The sequence below is a fragment of the Eleutherodactylus coqui genome, chromosome 10 (genome assembly GCF_035609145.1).
Source record: "Eleutherodactylus coqui strain aEleCoq1 chromosome 10, aEleCoq1.hap1, whole genome shotgun sequence".
NCBI classification, from domain to species: domain Eukaryota; kingdom Metazoa; phylum Chordata; class Amphibia; order Anura; family Eleutherodactylidae; genus Eleutherodactylus; species Eleutherodactylus coqui.
Window position 1 is genome coordinate 137787670 of NC_089846.1, and position 20325 is coordinate 137807994.

The 20325-nt window shown below is 47.3% G+C and overlaps 1 protein-coding gene across 1 annotated transcript in view; it reads left to right on the forward strand.

The window, feature by feature from the left end:
• Window positions 1-20325, forward strand: part of PLEKHG2 (pleckstrin homology and RhoGEF domain containing G2) — a 90895-nt gene that overhangs the window by 13382 nt on the left and 57188 nt on the right. The window contains exon 2 of the mRNA XM_066581909.1: window positions 7816-7900. The gene's annotated coding sequence lies outside the window, so the exon portion shown is untranslated. The remainder of the gene's footprint in view (window positions 1-7815; window positions 7901-20325) is intronic.

Sequence of the window (20325 nt, forward strand, 5' to 3'; positions counted from 1 at the left end):
GAATGAAGGATCTCCTTGTGCAGAGCGTTAAGTTGGCATAGGGAGTCTATAAGGACCATGCGATGCTTCCAAGGAAAAATATGCAACTAAGGAATGGGAAAGTACCTCCACAATGATGTCCATTGGAAGCGGTTTTCTATAAGTCAATTCCCAACCTTTCAACAGGCCTTGCGAGATGACTAAGGGCTCATTCACATGGGTGTATGTCAGGCGGATTTGTCACACGCATAATAGGCGGTGCTACAAGCCCATTGATTTCTATTGGGCAACTCACACATGCGGGGGGGGGGATATGCGTGAGAAAAAAACAAAGCATGTCCTAGTTTGGTGCGTAATCTGCACCAATATAGGCAATGGGGATTTAACATATGCAGCAAATATTCATGTACATGTGTATTGCCGTATTGCTGGGTACCGTGTATTTTACACGTGTGAAAAATATGCCTGTGTGAGCCCTAAGAGTTACAAATCATTCACCGGAGCAACCGATGTCAGTTTGCTCGTTCGCTTGATCTCACAGTTTACTTGTTCGCTCGATGTCACAGTTTGCTTGTTCGCTCAATGTCACAGTTTGCTTGTTCGCTCGATGTCACAGTTTGCTCGTTCGCTCGATGTCACAGTTTGCTCGTTCGCTCGATGTCACAGTTTACTCGTTCGCTCGATGTCACAGTTTACTTGTTCGCTCGATGTCACAGTTTGCTCGTTCGCTCGATGTCACAGTTTGCTCGTTCGCTCGATGTCACAGTTTGCTCGTTCGCTCGATGTCACAGTTTGCTCGTTCGCTCGATGTCAGTTTGCTCATGTACTCGATGTCACAGTTTGCTCGTTTGCTCGATGTCCCAGTTTACTTGTTCGCTCGATAAACACAATGAGAGGCAGCACGTAGGAATGAATCTCCTTACCAGTCGTTTAAATGTCAAAATACATTTCTTTAATCGTAGTCCACATGAAAAGCGACGTTTCGACCAAAGTGTCTATGGTCTTTCTTGTTCGCTCGATGTCACAGTTTGCTCGTTCGCTCGATGTCACAGTTTGCTCGTTCGCTCGATGTCACAGTTTGCTTGTTCGCTCGATGTCACAGTTCGCTCGATGTCACAGTTTGCTCGTTGTCACAGTTTGCTCGTTCGCTCGATGTCACAGTTTGCTCGTTCGCTCGATGTCACAGTTTGCTTGTTCGCTCGATGTCACAGTTCGCTCGATGTCACAGTTTGCTCGTTGTCACAGTTTGCTCGTTCGCTCGATGTCACAGTTTGCTCGTTCGCTCGATGTCACAGTTTGCTCGTTCGCTCGATGTCACAGTTTGCTCGTTCGCTCGATGTCACAGTTTGCTCGTTCGCTCCATGTCACAGTTTGCTCGTTCGCTCCATGTCACAGTTTGCTCGTTCGCTCGATGTCACAGTTTGCTCGTTCGCTCGATGTCACAGTTTGCTCGTTCGCTCGATGTCACAGTTTGCTCGTTCGCTCGATGTCACAGTTTGCTCGTTCGTTCCATGTCACAGTTTGCTCGTTCGTTCCATGTCACAGTTTGCTCGTTCGCTCGATGTCACAGTTTGCTCGTTCGCTCGATGTCACAGTTTGCTCGTTCGAGCGAACGAGCAAACTGTGACATGGAACGAACGAGCAAACTGTGACATCGAGCGAACGAGCAAACTGTGACATCGAGCGAACGAGCAAACTGTGACATCGAGCGAACGAGCAAACTGTGACATGGAGCGAACGAGCAAACTGTGACATGGAACGATGTCACAGTTTGCTCGTTCGCTCGATGTCACAATTTGCTTGTTCGCCCCATGTCATAGTTCGCTCATTCGCTCGATGTCACAGTTTACTCGTTCGCTCAGGTGGTCAGTTTAAACGAAAAGATAAATAGTTTATATTTTTTTTACAAGATCGCTCAGTTGGCTGACCAGGGACTGAGAATGACTGAACGATCGGTGTTTAAACCGAATGATTAGTGAACGAGCGAACTATGATTTTTATGCTTGCATGAAATGAATGATAAGTGAATGAATTATCATTCATTCATTGGCTGTGTTTACACTGAACCATTATTGTTCGGTGTAAAAGCACTTTATATCATGTAGTAAAGCCTGCTGAAAGGTCAGACATTGACTTATAGGGAAGCCACCTTCCAATAGATGGTATATGGAGGGGATTTTCCCTCCTCTCTTTGCATAACTTAATACCAGGGAGCATTACTTACCCTATATGAGTCTCCTATGCCAACCTGGCACTCTCCACAAAGAGAAACTTTATTCCCATAGATCGTTTTGCAGACATCAGCACGTGGACGGCAAGCACTTAGGCCGCATGTCAACGAGCGGGTCGGATTCCATGCGGTGAATCCAGCATAGAATCCACTCCTGCCGCGGCAGTGACCCATGCTTACCTGTATTTCCCCAGCAGCGGCGTCTGCGCGGATCTCTCCACGTCCGGGTTCGCCGTCAGACAAGCGCAGTACGTTTTTTTAAAAAGATCTCCTGCTTTCCCGTGGGATCCGCGGCACGTTCCTGTGTCAGCTGCAGACATGCCGCGGCTTCCATTGACTTCAATGATGGAATATGGTAAAGAACCAGATTTACTAACATTGACTATGATCACCCAGGTGGCACGTTTGGAAGTCTCATGCTGCATATATTTTATTTCATCATTGACTCTCTGTTCCTAATTACTTCTCCTCGATGCGAGGCTGCTGGTATGACGGTCAGTTGTACTTTTAGTAAGTACAAGTCATTCTGTGACCCTGGGTGTGAGAATGTTAGAAGCTTCCATCATCTATATGAGGAAATGAAATGTAATTGTGTTAATGAATCCCGGGAAGCCGAGGTTTGTTGGCACTGGGCTGCTGCTGCATGTGAGATTCCTGTGCTTACTGTGGATATGAGGAAAGTGGAAGGGGTGCAGCACGTTGGGGTGAAGAACCAGGAGGAGCCGGCTGATAAGCATATTCAGGGATAATGAACTTTGGAAGCTTGGCTAAAGACTCCTATCCACGGGCGGGTCGGATTTCGGGCAGGGAATCCCGCACAGAACCCGCCCATGCCCGCAGCCGGTGAGCCCTACCTACCTGTAGACTTCAGTGTCCCCACGGATCGCCGTCAGACGTGCGCAGTACAGATTTTTTTTTCTTAAATCTGCTTTCCCGCAGGATCTGCAGCACAACCGTTACAATATTGCATTGTGCGTAGTAAAGGGGGACAAAGTACCCGTGTGCCTGGGTGGAGCTGGTGAAGAACGGAGGAGGATATGGTTTGGCTTGGAGTTTTTAAGTCATTTTGCAAGGCCTGTAAGAAGGTCGGACACTGACTGGCTGACGAGGGCTCCTTCACACGACCGTGTTTGCGTGGCTATTTGTTCTCATCAGCGCCCAGTCACACGGGCATTTTTACGCGGCTTATTTGCACGTAATAACGTTCGTACTGCATGTGTTAAAAAACGTGTGACCACCAAGGATAGAACATACGGGTGGCAATGGACGTGGTCACGCGTTCTTTTTAACACACACAGTGTGACTGAGCCCTGAGCTTGTTTTAGGAAGGACCTGCTCTATCTTTGTGCATATTGCGCAGCCAAGGCTCCCATAGAAATCTATGGGAGGTGCGCAAATAAGCAAGAAGAAGTGTGAAACACTATGCAAAACGCCAGGAAACGAAGCCATCTGGACGTCATTAGGCTAGGATGCGTGTGAACTGGTCCTGCGTGCGCAAAAAGTACAGTAATATCTGCAGACACGTGCGAATCAAACTCATCAACCTCTTTCACCTTGTGCTGCAGCGAGAGTTTTGGCACATATGGTTGTGTGAATAAGCCCCAAGGGTCTGTTTACACCATACGATTTATCATTTGGACGAGCGAAGGATGTCACAGTTCACTCGTTCAGCCTGTTTATATGGCAGATATATCTTTGGTTCGTTTAAACAAGAAATCATTCGATCGTTCATATTCACTGAATTAGTGAATGAGAACGAATGAATGATCGGAATTTAAACCGAATGATATGTGAATGAGCCAACAAGGATTTTTATGTTGAAGGGGTTAATTGATGCCGGCTGAAATGGGTACCAATAATTACATTTTATTTAAAGGCACGGCCTGGGAGTTTTACTGTTGATGAGCGATCCTCAGAATAGGCTGTCAGTAGCGATCAGTGGGGGATGACGGACATAATCCCATAAACTATGTTACAGATGGACCTATAGTTTCAGAATCCCATCCTATGTATATATAGTGCAGTACTCGGAGTCCGGGGGGAACTCTGCGTGACTCCTATAATGAGTGACCGCGATGCATGTCTACTACTGAACGCTTGTTATAAGCTATCCTCAGCGCCTCTTCCTAAAATTTGAGAATAAATCCTTAACTTTCTTTCCTCCTGGTTACAGTTTACTTGAACTTTTGCAACTAAGCAACTTTGTTTGATAATATTACCATCTGTGCGAAATACTGAGAGTTTCTATGTTTACTTTACTAAATATCTCTAGAATAGCAGAGCGCACGTAGGCAGGGGTTGGCTCAGGCCGGCTGCGCACGTAGGCAGGGGTTGGTTCAGGCCGGCTGCACACGTAGGCAGAGGTTGGCTCAGGCTGGCTGCGCACGTAGGCAGGGGTTGGTTCAGGCCGGCTGCACACGTAGGCAGGGGTTGGCTCAGGCCGGCTGCACACGTAGGCAGGGGTTGGCTCAGGCCGGCTGCACACGTAGGCAGGGGTTGGTTCAGGCCGGCTGCACACGTAGGCAGAGGTTGGCTCAGGCTGGCTGCGCACGTAGGCAGGGGTTGGCTCAGGCCGGCTGCACACGTAGGCAGGGGTTGGCTCAGGCTGGCTGCACATGTAGGCAGGGGTTGGCTCAGGCTGGCTGCACATGTTGGCAGAGGTTGGCTCAGGCTGGCTGCACATGTAGGCAGGGGTTGGCTCAGGCCGGCTGCACACGTAGGCAGGGGTTGGATCAGGCTGGCTGCACATGTAGGCAGGGGTTGGCTCAGGCCGTCTGCACACGTAGGCAGGGGTTGGATCAGGCTGGCTGCACATGTAGGCAGGGGTTGGCTCAGGCCGTCTGCACACGTAGACCGGGGTTGGATCAGGCCGGCTGCACACGTAGGCAGGGGTTGGCTCAGGCCGGCTGCACACGTAGACAGGGGTTGGCTCAGGCCGGCTGCACACGTAGGCAGGGGTTGGCTCAGGCCGGCTGCACACGTAGACAGGGGTTGGCTCAGGCCGGCTGCACACGTAGGCAGGGGTTGGCTCAGGCCGGCTGCACACGTAGGCAGGGGTTGGCTCAGGCCGGCTGCACACGTAGGCAGGGGTTGGCTCAGGCCGGCTGCACACGTAGGCAGGGGTTGGCTCAGGCCGGTTTCACACCAACGGATTTGCATTGCGGAATCTGCGGTCGACATCCGAGGGTGCTCAGCAAATACCGTTCAGAACATGCTATGCAAAATCGCTTTTTCCTACACACTTGCTGAAACAAATTGCGTATTTCGCAAGCGGAGAAAAAATCACAACATGCCCTATTTTGCTGCAGATGCCGCGTGGACAGACTCTATTAAAGTCCATGGAGGCCGTTTGACATTGCAGATAGGCTGATAGGCAAATAGGCTGCGGGTACCTGCATTATCGCCTAGCAACAGCGCGGGAAATACAAATATTTAAAGAGCATCTGCGGTACAGAACTAGCAGGTACGCGGGGTTTGCTGACCACGGACTGAGCCAGATTCCGCTGAGGGAACCCGTATGCAAAATCTGGATTGTTTGTGTGTGCCTGGCCTTCGTCTCTGAGATGGGAATAGTGACATCATCACAACCCAACTTGATGACATCACTTACTGTGAGTCGGACTCTTCAGTAATCATTCACTGATATCAGATAAGGATCCACAAATGGGCAACATTGTACGTGTAAGGGCCTAAACAGGCGACCGTGATTTTGTCCCGTTTTTTAATGGTTTTATTTTGACTAGCGGGATTCTCACACGATAATATTAAGCACGAGAAAAGATGCTGGATTTACTGCGACGGATCTCGTCCACATGGCTGGCTAATCCCGGGATTAGTGGCCGCAGGCGGATTTGCCACAGTGAGCTTCCACAGGGAAATTCTGTGGCAAATCTGCCCTGTGTGACCCCAGTCTTAGAACGCCTGGTTTACTCCCACTTTATAAGCGATGTCTCAGAGACTCTCTTTTTGACCCCCTACAGTCTGGTTTCCGCCCTGACTAAAGTGTCAAACAACCTCCTGATGGCTAAATCGAAGGGCGATTACTCCCTACTGATCCTCCTAGATCTCTCCGCAGTGTTTGACACTGTTGACCACAAACTCCTCCTCACTATGCTTCGCTCCATCGGCCTAAAGGACATTGCTCTCTCCTGGTTCTCCTACCTATCTGACGGCTCCTTCACCTTCTCTCCTCTCCCCCTTACTGTTGGGGTCCCCCAGGGCTCGGTCCTCAGCCCCTCCTTTTCTCCATCTACACAACCCCAATTGGACAAACCATCAGCAGATTTGGCCTCCAATACCCCCTCTATGCTGATGACACCCAGCTATACACCTCTTCCTGTGACATCACAGCGCCGGTCCTCCAAAACCTCACCGACTGTCTGTCCGCTGTCTCTGACACCATGTCCTCTCTCTACCTAAAACTGACCCCCTGGTATTTCCGCCCTCCACTAACCGACCTCCTCCTGACATCTCCATCTCCGTGTGTGGCACCATAACTCCCAGCATGCCCACTGCCTTGGGGTCATATTCGACCCCTGATTTCTCCTTCACCCCCTACATCCAATCTCTGGCCTGAACATGTCAGCTGCACCTCAACAACATCGCAAGAATCCGCTCTTTTCTCACTGTGGACACGCTAAAAACGCTCACTGTCGCCCTCATCCACTCCCGGCTCGATTATTGCAACTCGTTGCTGATCGGCCTCCCCTGCACCAGACTCTACCCTCTCCAATCCATCCTGAATGCGGCAGCCAGGCTCATCTTCCTGTCCAGCCGCTACTCGGACGCCTCTGCCCTGTGCCGGTCACTGCACTCAAATCAAATACAGAATGCAATTTAAACCCTCCACCCAGCCCACTCCCTCCCCTCTGCTAACTAAATCAGATTAAGCGCCCCTTTAAATTGACCTCTGTCAAAACATGAAATCGGCGACCGTTTTTGGTCATTGAGTTTTCACGCTGTATCAAGAGATAGGTCTTCTTGACCTATCTTTTGACGAAAGACACTGGAAGCTCCCATAGACTCATATGGGAGTTGAAAAAAAGGGAGGTGGAGGGAGACAGCTGGTTCTACTTAAACATTAGAAGTCATTCCGAGGATTTCTGCCGACTGATGGAATTTTGCGCTGCAGCGTATTCTTCACACGCTACGCCCATGTGAATGGATGAAATGTAAGCGATTGCCTGACAGCATTCTAAAGCAAACAAATCTGCCATCGTTCGCTTGTTCCAATGATGTCGCACTCTGTGTTCAGGGACCCTGAGGCATAACAGAAGTTTGTGAACCCTCTTAGCCCACGGCCCTTTTCACTACCTCACTTTCCAAGCTCTCAGCGTGGTATGATAGTATATGAGAAACATCCGTTGGATTCCATCTATATGGACTAGCCAATGAAGACCAACAACACCAACAACACCCCTCTACAGTTGGGACCCCCAGGTCAGTGCTTAGGGGGTCCACCTTAAGCAGAATATATTACTAATTGACAGTATACCCGTGCCCTATTAGTTTACTGATATTTCCCGTACAGGTCCTCATTAACGTCTATTATAACCATCTACTTCCATCCTCACTTTCTGACTCTCTGATATGTTCATATCTTTCAGCCTCTGAGCTCCCAGGGTCGTCCTCCTCATCAGAATTTACATTCTCTCACAATGGGATGAAGATATCTGGCAGTGGCTATTTCTGGTGAGTCTCCAATTATTATTTCTCTTACGTTAAGCCCATTTCTTATATAATGTATTTAGTATCCACCATAATAACGGCTCAGTAATGTATCTGTTTGGATGCAGTGCCCTCCAAGCTGGTGTTTAAGAAGCCTGCTTGGGATGTTCCCTGATGTTTAGGACCCCAAAGGGAATATCACAATTGTCAACATTGAAGGTTACAATTTGCTATATTTAAACCAATGTAGACAGCTTTAGGCCTCGGTCAGACGATTGTTTTTTGCCGTGATTTGCGGATGCGCATGTGATCTGCGCATATATAGAACCATTGCTTCGCAATGGGATTGGTCAGATGTCCGCTTTTTATGTGGATGTCCGATAAATTATAGGACACGACGAATCGCAGATCGCACCTATCTGCGTTCTGCGATTCCTTGTGTTCTATATATGCGCTCAATGGGGCCGGCGGCAGCAGCGCCGACCCCATTGAGAACATATACTATAAAGATCGTTCTCCTCTGCCACAGCTGTAACAATGTTCGCCCATTGAATTCACCAATCAGAGGCAGCACTCACTCACCCATTCATGAATTCATGAATGGGTGAGTGAGAGCTGCCTCTGATTGGTGAGGGCTGTGACCAATCAGAGGCAGCCCATTCAGCAGGCACGGGTTTTAAATCCCCGCCTGCTGAATACTACACAGAGCAGTTCAGGAGAACTGCCGGCCGGCCGCGGCTGAACTCCGGCAGCAGGGACAAGGTGAGTATACATTTTTTTAATTTTTTAACATTTTTGGCTGGTTTTCAGGGAAGGGCTTATATGTTTAAGCCCTTCCCGAAAATTCATCCTGCGCTCGCCGGCAGCCCATTGCTTTCAATGAAGCCGGCTGTATTGCCGGCTCCATTGAATTTCAATGGGCGGACAGCGCACCTTTGATTGGGCCCGTTTCGCCGAAAACGCTGCTAGCTGCAGATTTTTCGGCGAATCCGTCATGCGATCCGCAAATCGCGGCAAAAAACGGTTGTCTGACCGAGGCCTTAGAGTCCTTGAAGCCGCCCACTAATGTTGGATCTAGTTGATGGATCCTTTGGGTATTAACTTTCAATGTTAACTAACCCTAACCTGTCTTTTTTTACTAATACGACTAGTGCTCCAATTACTCTAATTTACTATTTGTGGGAGGAATGGTTGGATTTGTTGAGACAGAACTATTCAATATGGACGCCATCGTAAAAGGTAGATGCTCTATCAAGAAAGGAATGATGTAGAAGTGTAGCTGAAACTCGTATTACCAGCAGAAACTGGAATGGGAAACTTGAAGTACCAGAAGTTGGCCATGAAAAGGACTTGGTGTTCTTGTCGTCAGGTTTCTAGTGCCTTAGGTGTAACCCGGTAGCAGGATCTACTACTACTGCCTTAATTTCAAGCCAACCATGCACATTAGATAGTTGTCGACCGAACGCTTGCTTAGCCAACGGCTGCCTTGTCCATCTGTAATAAGGTGTTAGATGGCTGTTATTTTACTATTTTGTGACATGAAGTAATGTCCTTGAACGTGTTCCTCACCTAGATGTTATGTTTGATATGGAAAAAATGTTCATTTTGCAACTGTTCCCTTAAGAGGTTACACCCCCTGGTGCTGGGTGGATTAATGCGAGGATACAGCGTGGCGGGAAATCCATCACTAGGCAACCTGAAAAGTTAAAAAAAGTTCCGCAGAGTAGTGGAAGTAAGAGTTTACTGTGACGCAGTTGGCTTGAGCGAAAGGGGAGTGCCGATCCTCTGCGGGCTGCTGTGGAAAGAGTGAGCAGCGTTTCTGAACCGATAGAGCCAGAGGCGTAACTTGAAGCTCCTTAGCCCCAATGCTAAACCTGTAACAGGGCCCCCAGCTATAATGCTTTACTCATAGTACTGGGCTCCCTATATGGAGAAGAGAGGCCTTATGGGCCCCCCAAGGCTCCTGGGCCCGGGTGCAACCGCATCCTCTATAGTTACGTCCCTGGTCATAGAGCTTATAGACTGCAGGTATTGATTCATAGCCTGCTACACGGGGAAGTGTAGGAACAACTAACACCATGTGCCCTGTCTGATGAGGGTGGCCACATGGTGCAGGCTTCCCGGTAACCTATGGTGGGACTATCCCATGGTGGGCCAACACAAGGTGGTGAAACCACCAAGCCCTGTCGTCTTCCCCGTGGCTATTCTAAAGACACCTCTACATGGGCGTATGCAATGCGTGTGCATACAAATTATACTGCTTTCTCGGCGTGTACATGCGTATTTAGTGCGCTATTGGTGCGTATGTGTTCTTCTAACATCCGTGTTGCTTCCGTATTCACTGTGTTTTTCATGTGTGCAGAAAAATGCTAGAAGGCCCAATAGATGTCATTATTTTTTTACCCACTGCCTCCTGCCCGCATGTGTACGCATGCAACGGCACATTTACTTCATTTTTACTCAATTCCATAGAATATAACGGTCCGTGATACGTGGGCAGAGCGAACCTGGTTCCCTTTAAAACCAGACCAGATGCCCCATAATTATCACAGTGGCCTCCTGCTTGTCAGGCTCTGTTCTGCTCTTCTTGGCTGGCTTATATTACACCAGAATTTTATGCCAAAATTATGAAACATGTTAATGATAAATTTGGTACATTTTAGGGCTCTTCTTAGGCTTGGCCCCTTTTCTAGACATTTTTCAAGTGTCACGTTTGGTGCTGTATGCCAATTTTTGTCACAATTCACTCCAGAAGTCTGAAGCTCATGCCATAGTAAATCTGCCCCAGGGTATCAGTGTTACCTGAAGTGTACCTTTAAGTAATATCCACACTGACAGATGCTGAATACTGGCACAATTGACTAGCCTGGCATCATATTGTATACATTAGACATTGGCAGTTGCCGACCAGGACATAAAATATGGCATTCGCTGACCAGTAACGAGTCCATTGTAACTTTATATTAATTGATAGAGCCTCACGCTCGCAGCCATACAGCATTTAGAGAGAATGCATCGCCTCACCGAGGCACCATATGGCGGCTCGTAGAGTGGCTACAAGTTCGTAAAGACCCCATAGGGACTTTGTGTGGTGCTGTACGGAGTCCACGTTCGTGACTTTTGCATGTGCATGGATATTAATAGGTTAAATCATGTTTTCTAACCAACATTCTTGTAATCAGACCTGGTCAGGGGTGACTCGGCCCATCCTTAAATCACTCCGATTCCAATTAGTGGCTCTTTTAATATCTCCTCTGGACAAAGAGCTCATTGTGCTATGGATGTCAGGGATGCCTCTCTGTGCCTGTCGGTTTGGACGGGGATGTCTTGCGCTGCAGATGTACACGTTACTCCTACAACATCTGTACTATTGTTTATGTATTGTGTTTTATGGCAACCACAAGCGTATTATTCATCTTCGCATGCGACCTTTGTGCAGCGCTGCCGCCTCGTATATTCGTAATTCTCAAAGGCAAATCCTAGAAAAACAGAACTGTACTCTATAATACACAACAACATGATGGAGGTGCAGAAGAGCACTAAATCGCAGCTATGTACGGGAATATGATAGATGGCCGGCGGTGGGAGGGAACCATAGGGGAGAGCGGCCCTCCAGCAAAGATCAGAACTCCCTCACATCTCCCACTCATCCTTCATAGGAGGCCGTGTGGCCAACAGAGTGGATCGCGTCTTCCTAGGAGAGTCCTGAACAGGTTTACAAGGCCCATGGGAAAGAGGGAGGGTAAAGGCAGAGGGAGTGGTCCTTCCTTCGTGGCCCCATTGCAGACCCCATTGTAGAATGTAGTTTTTATGTCCACCTAGAGGGTCCGATCACTCCGAGGTCAACATAATCATATGGTAGAAGTAGACTCATTACTTTAGGCCTCTGTAGGAGTATGATGTCATCACAGAGCAGGAAAGGGTAGTTAACTTTTTAAAAAACTTCTAATACTTCAGACGTTCTGCTCGGTGTAGATTGGGGTGCTGAGACCCCCACCAAACATTAAAATGAACAGGCAGAAGCGTACCTGTTCGTCTCTTTCCATCGGTGTTCCGGAGCAGTCTATGGGGTCTGTACACCACTCACAATGGCAACCAAATGGGCACAGTACTCAGCTGAATATGTCTGCCCATTCTTTTAGCACTACGACATGTCAAAAGTTTTTAAAAAGTTTACTTATGCTTTTATGAGATTTGTCCGGTGCAGTAAACAAGTTCTTCCCAAACCCTATTAGGGTAATATTGTCCTTTCCTCATGCACTTGATCAAGTAGAGAGTAGAGAGCAGCTACAAACATCATCTCTTACATTGGAGGACCCAATATGTCCATGCATTACATGGACAGCTTACTAATTTCAATGGACGCCATGTAATACTGCATTTCCCCTGTGGAGGTGTGGTGTCCTGCAGCAACCGAGACACAAGGCACACGCTGAGGAGATGGCGGGGGTAGAGATGGCACTTGTCACGGTGGCTCTACCAAACTCCTGCCCAGAGGGACACGTACGGCCTGAGCCAAGGCACCGCTAGGCCTCTTCCAGGCAACGCTGGGACAGCGGTTACCTGCATAGTAATGTAGTGGACTTAAGAAAATGTCACTCGTGATGCCACCGTTCCTTCACACCGTTGCATGTCCGGCTGGCCTACAGTCCTAGTTCTCTGTATGACTCTGCTACTGGACAAACACACCGGGGGTGGACACAACACTCCGCTGACACTTACTTGCAGTTAGTAGCTTGAACACTGCACAGCCGGCTTTTTCTTTCACTGGCACTCAAGGTAGGGGTACTGGGATGGGAACATCAAGATACCTCTCCTCAGCTTCCATTCTTGCATCCTCCTTTTCCATGCGGCCAGCACTCTCTCCACACTCTACCGTTGAAGCAGTGGAACTCTTGGTTACAATTTCCAGACATATCCCAGGCACTCACAGACATTAACCTCTCACATGCTGCAGCTGTGCAATACACATAGCTAAAGACAAGACACTTTGCACAGAGCATCTACATAGAATACATGACATGTATGACAGTTATGGAGGGGACAGATATATAGACTTCGGGCCACTACAGAGGTGCTGCAAAGGAATTAAGGACCTGCTGAGCACTTGCCCTGCAGATTTCAGCTGATCACTGTGGGTCTCTACAGCAGGACCGTCTTAGTTTAGGTGGCCTCTTCCAACAAAAAAAGATTGGAAAGTGGGTGACCCTTTTAATGGGGTTGTCGGAGTTGTAGAAATCCCTTCTGCATGCTGTAACATAACAAACAGAGATATACTCTTCTTTCCCTGCTCCCGCCTGCATCAATGCTTGGTTCTTGCTCCTGTGTTTGTTCACGGGCTGCAGTCCTGCCCTGTTTATGGGACATTGTAGGCTCTGCAGCCAATTACAGAGCTGTGATGTCCTGTAAACGGGCTGGACGGGCTGTAAAGCCTCATGTCCGCGGGCGGATTGGATTCCGCATGTGGGAGCCCGCAGCAGAACCCGACCCTGTCCGCGGCCGGCGACCGCACATACTTGTCCGGGTCTTCTTTCTTCTGTACTGTGGATGTGTGCGGAAGTTGTTTTTTTTTTTTTTTAAACTCCTGCTTTCTTGCAGAGTCCACAGCCTGTCCACAATGCAATTGCAGATGGACCGCGGATCGGACCGCTTCCATTTACCTTAATAGAAGCTGTCCATGCGGGAACCACACTGAAACGGACCATGCTGCAAATCAAATCCCCATGCTTTAATTCAGGTGTGGACGCCCATGCTTCCCTACTGAATTGCGGATCTTCCGGGCAGGTGCCTCCCGCAGATTCCGTAAATCAAATCCGCCCTTTACATTGGGCCTAAACGTAACGTCAGAAGAAAGACCAGGAACAGCTCCATGAGACACAGCGGGAGTGAGGATATATCTATTGGTTATGTTACTGCATGTAGAAGGGGTTTTACCGATAAGCTACAACTCGGACAACCCCCATAATGGGAGATTCTGAAGCTGAGAGTCAAACGTGGCAGTCAGGTGGGAGGTGACTGACAGCTTACATAGGCCTCCATTGCTGGGTGGTCGCTGTTTCTTGTTGTTTACAGTTTATAAAAAAAAGGCGACAGAACAGAAGAAATAGTTTTGTGTGTTTCAGTTTGCTAAGTGGGAATCCATTGTTCAAGTGCAACATGAATTTTGGCATTGATTCCAAAAACAGCCGCCTTGTCACAAGATAATCTATGAGTGGCACAGAAAATGTGCTGAACTTGGCTGCAGATGTACCTCCAGGACCATAAAACTGGAGACAAGACCCGCGGCAATGTGGCAGAAGATGGAACTTACTGGTATGTCCTAAACAACTGTGAACCTTCCTCTTCTCAGTGCGGATTGTGGACCGATTCTTGTAGTTTGGTAGTAATTAAATCACCAATTCTGCGCCTTGTTTTTGATAACCCCTGTATAAATACAATGTATTAGGGCTCATACCCACGGCCGTTACGGGTCCACAAGCGGAATACGGCAGCGGAGTCCGTCACAGCGCCTCCCCCCCAAAGACCCCATACTTACCTCCGGATCCGCTGTGCCAGTCCCGCATGACGCATTGGCAGTGTCATATCCTGTGGCCGGCAGTGGGTGTGGAAGCGTATTCACGCTATACGTCCGTTGTGCTCACAGTGGAAGTGTAGCGTAACGGCTGGCTTCTATTGACTACAATGGAAGCCGGCCGCGCGTATTCCCGCGGCAAATAGGACGTGCCAGGTGGAATGGGTTATGCCCTGCTGCGGACTTCTGCGGTGGAATTCCGCAGCGTGAACATTGAGCTATTAGGTTCAATAGAATCTAATAGCTGCGGTGTTACGCAGCGAAAATCCAGCCGTGGGCTTTAGCCCTTAATTGGACAATGATGAAGAATATAAGGGTGTGTCACATGGGTCAGTTTCACGCGCAAATTCCGTCCGAAGGCGATATGGATGGAACTCTTGCATGAAAATAAGGCGTTGATTTAATCTGTTCATGCACATGAGCGATGCTGTGAGATTGAAGAAGCGCCGCATCTCCTATTTTTGGGCAATTCCTTGCAAGGAATCGCTCATTATTTCCGCGTGATTTACATGCCAGAGTGAAGTTTTCAACATTGAAACCACTGGAAGCTTTGTTCACATACGAGTACATAGATGCAATATAAGTAAAGTGCGTGGCGCTCACACCCAGGATCACAAGTTTAGGAATCCGTCATCGGTCTGCGTTTCTTGGACGATATCGCACTCGGCCGTCTGAATGCAGCCTGAGGAGCAGAGAGGAGATCCGGAGAGGCTTCACTACAGAAGCAGGAAGCGAGGAAGAGGGAGATTAGGAGAATATTTACATGGAACACATGAGAAGAGTTCACAAATATCTGCCTGCAGGCCGCTCTAATGACCAGATGTTGGGGGAGAAGAAACACAAATCACTTCTCTGACTGCACCATGGCTGAGTGATCCCAACCTTCCTACTTTCCCAGGAAAGATTAACCTTTCCCTTACTGTACAACCCCCACCTTATCTCTGACCCGTAGCTGTGAGGTCAGGAGGGATTCCCAAAGGGTTTTTAATGTTTGACTTGGGTCAGGAAGAGTATGGTTTCTCCTTAAGGAGAGCACCTACAAGGTGTGAGAAGACTTATAAGGCCATCCATGCTCCTCTGGGAAATATGCAAATGAAGGATAGAACAGTGCCTCTACAGCGCCACCTATTGGAAGGCAGCATTCCTGCAAGTCAATGGCAAACCTTTTAACAAGCCTTGTAACAATGACTGGGAATTATGAGCCAAATTATGAGGGTCAGTCCCCCCAAAACAGCTGTATGATGATCTTTGCCTTCTGGAGAAGATTTGAGCTTTGGCTCACAATTCTCAGTGATTATTACAAGGCTTTTAAAAACTTCCGACATTGACTTGCAGGAATGCTGCCTTCCAATAGGCGGTGCTGTGGGGGCATTGCTCTGTCTTCTCATTTGCAATGTTTGACTAGTATGGTTACAAAGATAATTGGCTTCTTACTACTGCTTGGACACAACGGTCCTGAAGGCTACAGCTGCCGTGGGCTTCCATCGGTCCTACATTTCTCCATGCCTCGGCACCCTTTAAAATGCTCTTCTTGATATCCACATCCAATCATTTATACTTATACGGAATAAACAGACATTAATTATCCTACTTGTCGGCTCCTTCTGCATTTTACATTAAGAAGTTAGAAGAAAACTGGATTCTGAAAGCAGACTCCATCGTTTCCATCATAAGGTATGGAGGAGAGCTGGAGCTCAATGGAGTAATGGAGACCCGGTCAATATGTAGAGGCTGTTGGGCCTTTCCTCCATCATTTCCGGACATCCAGTGTTTCCAGGCCTTCCTCTACATACTAGCACTGGTGTACGGGGTGTAATTACAGTGTAGTGTATGTCAGACCTAAGATGGTGCGTGTCAAATGAGGAATTTAGGGAAGCGACTGGTCTGGTATAATCTACAGCGACCATCCTGGTCAGAAAGAGAGCAAAACACAATCCTGTAAATCAGGTGCAGAAAGAGCTTCTTCATGGATGCCATCACTATAGTATATGTAAGCTTGTTGGAGCAGGACCCTCACCCCTACTGTTTCCACCAACTGATTACTACATGTAACTGTTGTCTTGTGTTATTTCCCCTGTATTGTAAGCGCTGCGGAATATGTTGGCGCTATACGAGGGGCTGCTGATCAGTCTTTGGCTTTACCCAGAAAGAAACGAGATAGGAAGATGAAACTTTACATTTCTTCCACATCCTCTCCACTGATGTCAACACACTTCTTACATCGAGATTACCAGTTCTGTAAGCCTTGCAAAAAGAAGGATTTCGGTTGTGCCTCAAACCAGTCATCAGTAGCAGCCATGGCATCAGAAATGGTGTGAAATTTGGTCCCCTTGAGATGTTTCTTCTGGAAACAGATGATAGTCGGAGGGAGCTAGACCTGGTGAATAAGGTGGGTGGTCGACCAGATGGAAGCCTAGCTCCACCAGTTTTGCCGTGGCCACTTGTGCAGTGTGAGCGGAGGCATTGTCTTGCAGGAACAAGATTCCTTTGGACAGCTTGCCGCGCCTTTTGGCCTTCAGAGCTGCCTTCAATTGGTCCAAAAGTTCAATGCAATACCTTGCATTGATGGTGGAACCATTGTGAAGGTCATCCACTAGCAGCTCGCTCTCCTTATCCCAGAACACAGACGCCATCACCTTAGTGGCTGAGAACCACTGTGCCTCCACTCTCTGACTGCTCCCCCTAGTGGTGACTGTATATATCTGTATGCAGTGAGCTTCCCCTAGTGGTGGCTGTATATATCTGTATATAGTGAGCTCCCCCTAGTGGTGGCTGTATATATCTGTATGTAGTGAGCTCCCCCTAGTGGTGGCTGCATATATCTGTACACAGACGCCATCACCTTAGTGGCTGAGAACCACTGGGCCTCCACTCTCTGACTGCTCCTTGGTTTCAGGGTCATACACATAAATCCAGGTCTCATCCATGGTGACCAGTCCATCCAGGAAATTCTTATCAGTCCGGAAACACTGACAAATGGACTGGGAAGTTGTCACTCGATGCTTTTCTGATCTGTTGTCAGACATTGGGGGACCCACTTTGCAGATGGCTTCTTCATGGATAATGACACAAACACGTTCCCCATAAACCCCCATGATGTCGGCTATTCCTGCAGCCGGCCGATTCTCCAGTATGAGGTTGTGCGCAGCATCGGCGATCTCCAGAACAACAACCTCTCTCGGTCGTCCAGGACGTTCCTCATCATTGGGGCTGAAGTGGCACCCAGTTCATAACTGTAGAATATGAAGGGCATTGACCCCCGATGTCTTCCACAGATCACCAGGAATATCCTTCTTGGACTTTCCTTGCAGAAACAAGACTTTTATCCCTCCTCTGCTCTCATTTGCTGTGAATATCGCCGTAGACTCCGCCATTTTGTTTTCCCGCGTGCCGAGATCACTGTTGCCATAAGCTACAAACACATATATTAGACACATAAGGCTTTCATGTGATGTAACATTCGTTACCATAGAAACAACAAAAGAACACAAAGCCAAAGACTTATCAGCACCCCCTCGTATAAATATAGATTATTATTGTTATTGTGTATTGTCATGTTGTAACTGGTGAGATCAGTATTAGGTTTAACTATATAAGAATCTTCTGTTATATTAATTCACGCTATTTATCTGCTATTTTATGATGAATTATATATTTTGGTGATCTCAGAATAATGCATGGTGGTGTTAATCTTATGTATTATATGCTGGTGTGGGGGTACAGTCCTTAGAATTGGTCTAGGACCTTTTATTAATAATAATTTAAGAAAGCCGAGTTTAACCCTAAACTGTCCCAAACACTAGTCTAGAAATGAGAAAACGGAGTAACCACCCCAAAAAGGGCGACACCACACAGAAAGAAAAAATCCTACCTCACCCTGCCATTCTCTTAATAAAAAGAGGAAGGAAAAAAAGGGAGGGGGTATCCAACGATCAGGAAAAACCACATTTGATCTACCTAGGGGATATAAGACAAAAACAGAACAGTTATTTATAACAACGTTAATGCTAATTGCTGCTGTTAAGCCTCTAAAAGCCCTAATCGGTGTTTGGGGGTCCAAACCGTCCCCACCCCCTGTGATGCCATCATGGGGTGCCATATGGTAGCCAGGGACCTATTGAAGGCGCCCAAAGCTGCCATGAATAAATGCTTATAAAGGCGTGCCTTCATAGAATGCCTGTCAAAACGCAGTATAGTGTAATACTGTGGTAGTGCATTATACTGTACGAGCGATCAAACAATCGCAAGTTCAATTCCCCTATGGAGACGACAAAAAATGTAAAAATAAGTAAGAAAAAGTTATTTTCGATTAACGGAAAAATAAAGGAAGTTAAAAATGAGAAATAAAAGCATAGTTGATATTTCTGCATCCGTAAAAGTCCTATCTATCAAGATAACACATTATTTATCCTGCACGGTAAACGCTGTCAGAAAAAAACATTGCGCATTTTTTGGTCACGCCATCGCCAAAGAAAAAAACGTATTAAAAAGTGATTAAAAAAAGGTCTGCAAACTCCAAAATGGTAATAATAGAAATTACAGGAAGACCAACGAAAAAATGGGCCCTCACACAGCTACATTCATGGCCCCCACATGTGGAGTGGCAGCCCTACCCGTGTCAGGGGGTCGGGGCTGCTACCCTGTGATGTCCCCAGTGCCCCCGAACCTAAGGTGCTGTGGGGACACGACAGGGACCTGAGCATGTGGTTTTACTCACCGGGTCCACGCTTACAGCCCGTCTTCTCCCCTGTGGCGACGGCTTTTCACCCTAAGGTGCTGTGGAGACATGACAGACGGTTTTTACGCTTTTTTGTTCGTGTGAATGGCGGTGTTTGCCAGCGTAATACACCCAAAAGATAGGTCAGCGCTTATCTGTTTGCATGATGGAGATTCCACCAACAAGTCCACTACACACGGAGGATGAGCCCATCGGTAGCGATGCCTTCTATGATCGGTGTATTTGGTTGCCGGAATTTGCAGCAAGAACGGCGCATAAAATGGTTAACGAATCATATTTTTATATTAATTGCAAAACCAAATGCATTTTTTCCAGATTTGTAAACAATTCGGCTTTATTTATACTGAGGCCATTAACATGTCAGACCAATGCATACAAATCTGGGTGGATGGGCTAGGGGGGCCATGCTGTGATGGGGGCCCGGTTGGTATTCTGGTAAAGGGGCCCCTGATAAAATGTGGGGGCCACGACTGCATGGACGGAGAAGTAAGAAAGTTATGGCTGTCAGAATAGGCTACAGAAAAGAAATCTTTTTTTTCCTAAAAACATTTTATTTTTTAAAAATAGTGCAGCACAAGTAAAACTATCTACATTTGGTTTCATGGTCATTGTCCGGCCCCTCACAATAAACTTATCATATCATTTCTGCTGCAATATGTACAACATAGAAACACGGCACAAGAGGGGCAGAACGGCCTTTTTCTTCCATTACACTTCACTTAGAAATAGTTTTTTACTGTTTTCCAGTACATTTTGTGTTACATTAAATGGTACCATTGAAAAGCACAACTTATCCCGCAGTGTGATACGGGTGTTATTTACTGTCTTCTGTGGCTTACTATAGTATAACATTGTGTGGTGCTGACGATATAACTTATATGGTGATACCAATATTACATACTGAATGGGGATATAGCTTTAATGGGGTATATTATATGGCTGCATGCACTGTATTGTTTATTATATGGTCATATCAGTAATGTATGGTAATGTCAGCGTTACATTATTAGAGAGGTTATCCAACTTTGTAAAACTGATGGCATATCCACCGGATCCTGAATAGCAGACCTTTCACTAATCAGATATTGATGGTTTTTCCTGAGGATAGCCCATCAATTTTACAAGGTTAGATTACCCTTT